The following is a 5,916-nucleotide window of genomic DNA, read 5'->3' as shown; positions in this document are numbered from 1 at the left end:
AACCAGACATTTCTACTTCCCCAGGGCTTGATTTTTTTAAACACTCACTTCCACCTACTCTTTCTCTCAAGGATAAAATGGGGTTAAAGGACTTCCCTAGTGGAACAGGGGTTGGGAATCCGCCTGCCAATGCAGGGGACATGGGTTCAAGCCCTGGTCCAGGAAGATCCCACATGCCTCAGAGTGACGAGGCCCGTGCGCCACAACTACTGAGCCTGCGCTCTAGAGCTCGCCAGCCACAACTACTGAAGCCCGCGTGCCTAGAGCCTGTGCTCCACAAGAAGAGAAGCCACCGCAATAAGCCCGTGCACCGCATTGAAGAGTAGGCTCGCAAGCCACAACTACTGAGCCCATGTGCCACAACTACTGAAGCCCACATGCCTAGAGCCCGTGCTGCGCAGCAAAGAGAAGCCACCGCAATGAGAAGCCTGCGCACCGCAACAACGAGGAGCCCCCGGTTGCTGCAACTAGAGAAAGCCAGTGCGCAGCAATGAAGACCCAACAGAGCCAAAAAAATAAATAAAATAAATAAATAAATTTAAAAAACTATTAAAAAAATGGGGTTAAAAAAGGAACTAATAAAAAAATGAAAAAAAGCACTATAAAAATCACTACATATATAGAGGGACAGATGTCACACATCCTACTGATGTGTGTGAAAAGGACAGTTGTTAACTATGAAAAATATTGTCAGTATTAAATGGATTATTTTTAAGATGGAAAATCGAGCTTTTGTCTTCGTCTGAGACAGCCATTTTCTAGCCTCTACTACTTGTCAAATATCACCAATACTCAGTAAAAATGTCAGGCTTTTACTGACAATTTTTTTTGGCTGTCATATTCTTTCTAGATGATAAGCTGAACCAACATCAAAATTATTTTTGTGTGCTTTTCTGCAGTGTCAAATTTGGTCAATCCCTCAACTCTTAAATGTTCTCATGGAATCTACAGATAAACCTGAGATGCTGTGGGGCTGAGTGGAAACAAAGATCTCCATCTTGCGTTGCACCTTGCTGTGAGCCCTTGGGTGAGAGACGATTTCCTCATCTGGCACCTGATACTAAAGGCTCCGGTGTCTCCCCAAGTCTATGAATCTGTCTACTAAAGATTTGGTAAGTCTTTCCCAGATGAATAGAGAATTAATCCATTGAAAATCCTACTGGCTGCCATTTTGCTTCAAGATGGTAACTTGTCTTCACAAATGGAAAGTAAGCATTCCATTCCTGGTCAGTAAGCATTCTGACCAGTTAGTGTTTAGGAGGGCTTCCAAGTGGGTCAAAATCAGATAATCATTTGTAGAAGGAAAAAGTTACAGACATCAACCTGAAGGGCCGACTCACGGAGTTAAGATGGAGACTTCTTCAGAAGGTTGGTCACTCTGCTGGTCCCCTCACAGAAAGGGGGGCTCAGGAAGTCCTGGGTCTCCCCATAACACCTTTATTAACCCTTACAGTACTTTCTGATAAGGAACACTGATTCCAGCGTTAAGTGGTACTAAGAGCATGTATGTGATGTCTGAAATTCTCCTGAAATCCGATCCCCATCCTAGGTTCCTGCTCTACCTAGAGTCATGCCTCACGTTCGTTTCTTCCAAGACTGGATGCAGGTGTTGGGAAGTAGAAACACGCTAACAAGAAAAATGAACGACAGGAGTCCTTTGCTCTAGGACCTGAGAATATTTGATAAATACAGCTCTCTCAGCCCCAGCACGGGCTGGGGCATTTACAAATCCAGGGAGCAGATGTCAGATCCAGGACCTCCTAGAGGGGCAGGCGCCCGCTCTGGGGGTGGTTTTTATTCCCTCACTTCTTTGGAATCATGTGGGGTCTGAAGCAATTCCCCTGACCCTCTTAGAACCCACTCTTTTTCCGAGGCGATTTGTTCCTTGTGGGCAAAGGCAAACAGAAGGCCTTTCTGCCCTCCTCCCTTCCCAAGCTGGGCGGTCACTGCGTGTTCTCAGATCAGGCTGCTCCCACCCTCTCATCTCCCCCCTCCCCTCCACTCACCTCCCTTCTCAACCCTCCAAGCTGGTCCATCTTATTACATCGCCTTTCATGGATCCCCTTCTTGTCCTCCCTCATATTCCAGGTGTTTCATCGCTTCATTTTCATAGGTTTTTTTTAATCCACTCTTGTTTCTTGCTACCACCCCTTGGCCTAAGACGTCACCTCGAGGGCGCCGGCGGAGATGGCAAGGAAAGACAGCATGTAGAGTGAGGAAGGTGGCCAGGTGCAGCTTCACAGGTGAGACCCCGCGTGCAGACCCACAGAAGCCTCACGGGCCTCTCTCCTTCCAGTTCACAAATCAGGGAAAATGAGATCTGGGTCCCCTATGAACCTATCTTCCTCATAGGCTGTGACAACTTCTCTACTTTGAGTGGGTCACAAACATCAGGAGGACACAGGCAGGATAACCAAAGTCATCTGACTTCCAAGAGATCTGATAGACAGCGACATCCCAAGATGAGGTCAGACCACAGAGGTGCAGGTTCTGAAGTGGCCTGGCCTGGGCTTAAGCCTTTTGGGAAGTGATGCTAGGAGACCCTGTACTGTCCCAGGGTCTGGAGGTGTGGGCTGTGGGCTGCGCCGTATGTAATTAGGTGTATTTTACTTTATAGAGCATTACTGGAAAAACTTGCCAAACGTTCCGTTTTATCCTGGATGGGCTGCGGGTGGCTGAGTGGGGCGATAAGGGATGGAGATGGGGAGAGTGGACCAGAAGAGCCCTGTCCCTTAGAGAGTCTGGAGAAGCCTCGGCAGCAGCATGGTGGCAGAGAGCCAGAGCTCCAGGAAAGGGAGAGCAGGAGACAGGATTTGAGTTGCCTTTTAGGGAAGCAGCCTTACCAGCAATTCCAGTTTAAAAAATCACTTTGCCAGCGCAGATCAAGTCTCGGCTCCTCCTGCCTGGAACACGCCGAGGGGCACATCTTGGGGTTCAGCCGTGAGTTTCTCCAGCCCCTCCTAAGCCTGCTTATAGAAGGCAGTAGAGGCTCGTGGGGACCCTTGGCTGGCGGAGGTCCCAGGGCCTCAGAGGAAGTCTGGCCTCAGAGCTGGACGAGGCTGACAATTCTTGATAACAAAACAGACTGTTCCATGGTGCAGCAACAGGAAGAATTGGGTCCCAACGCCAGGGGAGAAGGATGTGGCTGCACTTCAGTGTAACCTTGCTGGTTATCCTCCTGCCAGAATCTTTCCCAGTTTGCTCTCCACCACATGCACTGCAAATGATGGTGTCAGGGAGAGGAGAGCCAGTTAAGACGGAAGGAGACCTTTTCTTGTTTCGGAAGGCACACTCTCCACCCAACCACCCCCCCCCACCACCACCAAGGAAACCTTGCAAAAATCCAGAAGCCTGCTGTAGGCTTCTGCTACTTTGTCTACTGACGACGTCGGATGGGCCCTCAGACAAAACAGGTGAGTCAGCTGTACCTTATTAGAGCCGTCTTGTGGAATATTTATGACAGACGGTTCCGAGGTCCAGGGATGACAGGCAGCAGCGACCTCCGGTTTGGGGGTGGCTGAGTGAGTTCCGAGCTCACACCCACTTCCCCTGGGAGGCCATCCTTACGGCCCGGAGCACACACATTCCATTCCCCTGAATTTGGCAGCACGGTTTTCTGTGGTTTGGTCTTTTGGCTCCAGATTGAACTACATTTGTCCTCCAGTTATTTCGTTTCATCTAAAACCTTTCTCTTCGTCCAGACTGCGCATACCTTGTCCCCCTCTTTACCCCCTTTACGAGCATGCGGCCCAGCGCCAGACACACAGCAGCTACTCACCAAACACCTGTTCAGTTGAGAATAAATACCTGGAACGGGCAGCACACCAGCCTTGTGCCGTGTGAGGCTGTGTGAGATGCTCGTGCTTCTCCCATCTGCCAGGCTCTGCCCTCCTAGTGAGCCCATCCTCTGCCTCTGCAGAAAACACCTCATACTCCGGACCCTCACTTTAAGTCTCCCTTCCCGGCCCCTCACACCAGATGATGCCCCTGCCCCAGGCTTCGTGGAGGAGACGGTGTGGTCAGAGGAGAGCCGTCACCTCCCACCGCCGCCCTGCGTCCGGATGCATCTGTGCCACGTGGGCGGGGGTCCCAGCTTCAGCTGCACACGTGCCCCTGTTCTGTCTGAGGTCAGCCTTCTACCTGGACTCCGGGAACCATCCCGTGTTTCCACAAGCTCTTCACCTTGCTTCTTCCCTTTCTCCCACAAATTTTCAATTATTCGCCCCTTCTCCTCCCCTCGTTATTTGCAATTAAAAAGAAAAAATTGCCTTAATATTAATACTAAACACTTCTATCTTGCTGCTGACTGTGTGCCAGGAACTCTCCTAACCACTGCATACATATTAACTCATTTACCCTTCACGCCAACCCTATAATGTAGGCAGCGCTACTGTATTTCAAAATGAGGCAACTGAGGCGTGAGTCTCACCAAACTCTCTTGGTGCCCAAGAGAGAAGAAGAGCAGCATCTCAGACTTAACTGAGTGGACAGCTTCCCACGCCAAACCCACTGATTTCCTTGTCTTTTCCATCTTATTGAGTGAAACCACTATTTACCCTGTTGCTCAGGGCAACACCTAGAAGTCATTCTTAACTCTGCTTTCTCTATGAATACCCCTCTCCGTTTCACCTTCAAAATGCATTGCACGAAGTACCACAGCTAACTACTTCACCACCTCCACCAGATCTAAACCACGGCCCTCTCTGTTACTCAGACCACGGTCCCTATCTTCCCGTCTCCATTCTTGGCCCCCTCCGGCTGGGTCCATCCTCCACATGAGCCCTAGTGAGCTTTCTAAAATAGGTACTGCATCATAGCGCTCTTCCCCTAAAAATTCTCCAGACTCCAAATCCCTGCCCGTGTCCTACCAGGCCCTATAAAACTGGCCCTGTCTGCGTCTGCGGGCACCTGCCCCTTCTCCCGTGGTCTACAGGATACTGCCCTACTGGCCTTCTGTATGTCGTCTCAACATGCCAAGTACTTTCCTGACTCAGAGACTTTCCCTCCATGGAAACACTCACCCTGGGACTTGGTGGCCTCCTCACCTTCCAGGTGGCAACACCTGCTCAGACAGGTGGGCCCCTCCCATCACCCCACCTCACCTCCTGAGCTAATGGGCACTCCCATCACCCCGCCTCACCTCCTGAGCTAGCGGGCCCCTCCCATCACCCCGCCTCACCTCCTGAGCTAATGGGCCCTCCCATCACCCCGCCTCGCTTCATGTTCTGTCCCCAAGCACCTGTCAGCATGGGAAATCACCTGGCATAATCACTGTGTTGTCTGTCTGCCACTGCCCCTATCTCCCACCCCTGCTTCAAGTGGAAGTTCCTCGAGGTGGGGACCTGTCCCGTTCAGTTCACTGCCACAGTCCCAGCCTGGAATGTGGCTTGGCCCCTGGCAGGGCGGACATCTGGAGGGATTCCAGCTCCCCTCCTGCTCTGGTCCCACACAGCGACCCCTGCAGAGAGGAAGGGGTCCCTGGGAAGCTTCTCTCGCCCCTAGATCTGCATCCAGGGCCACATGCTTCCTCTTGTGTTTGACCCCATTTGCAGGGTGTGGTGAAGCTGCCAGACTGTTTGTTGCTGGGCGTCGGGGCCAGCACGTCAGTGAAAACACAGGCCACAGTCCAGATCGATGGCATCACGTCTTAATGACTCCAGCTGCATTTAATTAAAACTGAGCCTGCTTGTTGGAACCCAGGCCTCGTGGCCAGTAGTCTGAGTTCTGCCTCAGTTTTGTTCTCCTCCAATCTTCAATTAAGGGAGCAACAAAAGATCCCTATCATGAGCCATGTGTGGTGATCTCATCAGCTAAGACAAATATTTTTTTTTCTGGTTATATTTATAGAAACCTTTCTTGTTTCCTTGGACAACCCTAGCTGGGGTTATCTTGTTTACTTTCTCTTTGTCCAGATCT

The 5,916-nt window shown here is 50.8% G+C and overlaps 1 long non-coding RNA gene across 2 annotated transcripts; it reads left to right on the top strand.

The window, feature by feature from the left end:
* The first annotated feature begins 334 nt into the window (after positions 1–334).
* LOC129392183 (uncharacterized) lies at positions 335–5,910 on the top strand. Of its 2 annotated transcripts, none has more exons than XR_008617626.1 (3): positions 335–1,112; positions 2,162–4,127; positions 5,553–5,910. It is a non-coding gene; the product is annotated as an uncharacterized lncRNA (long non-coding RNA). The 2 variants fall into 2 exon arrangements; XR_008617627.1 differs by lacking the exon at positions 335–1,112 and having other exon boundaries at positions 2,041–3,413; positions 3,920–4,127.
* The last annotated feature ends 6 nt before the right edge of the window (positions 5,911–5,916 follow it).

The sequence above is a fragment of the Physeter macrocephalus genome, chromosome 6, assembly GCF_002837175.3.
Source record: "Physeter macrocephalus isolate SW-GA chromosome 6, ASM283717v5, whole genome shotgun sequence".
Classification (NCBI taxonomy): domain Eukaryota; kingdom Metazoa; phylum Chordata; class Mammalia; order Artiodactyla; family Physeteridae; genus Physeter; species Physeter macrocephalus.
The sequence above is the reverse complement of the archived record's forward strand: the minus strand, read 5'-3'. Positions and strand labels throughout refer to the sequence as shown.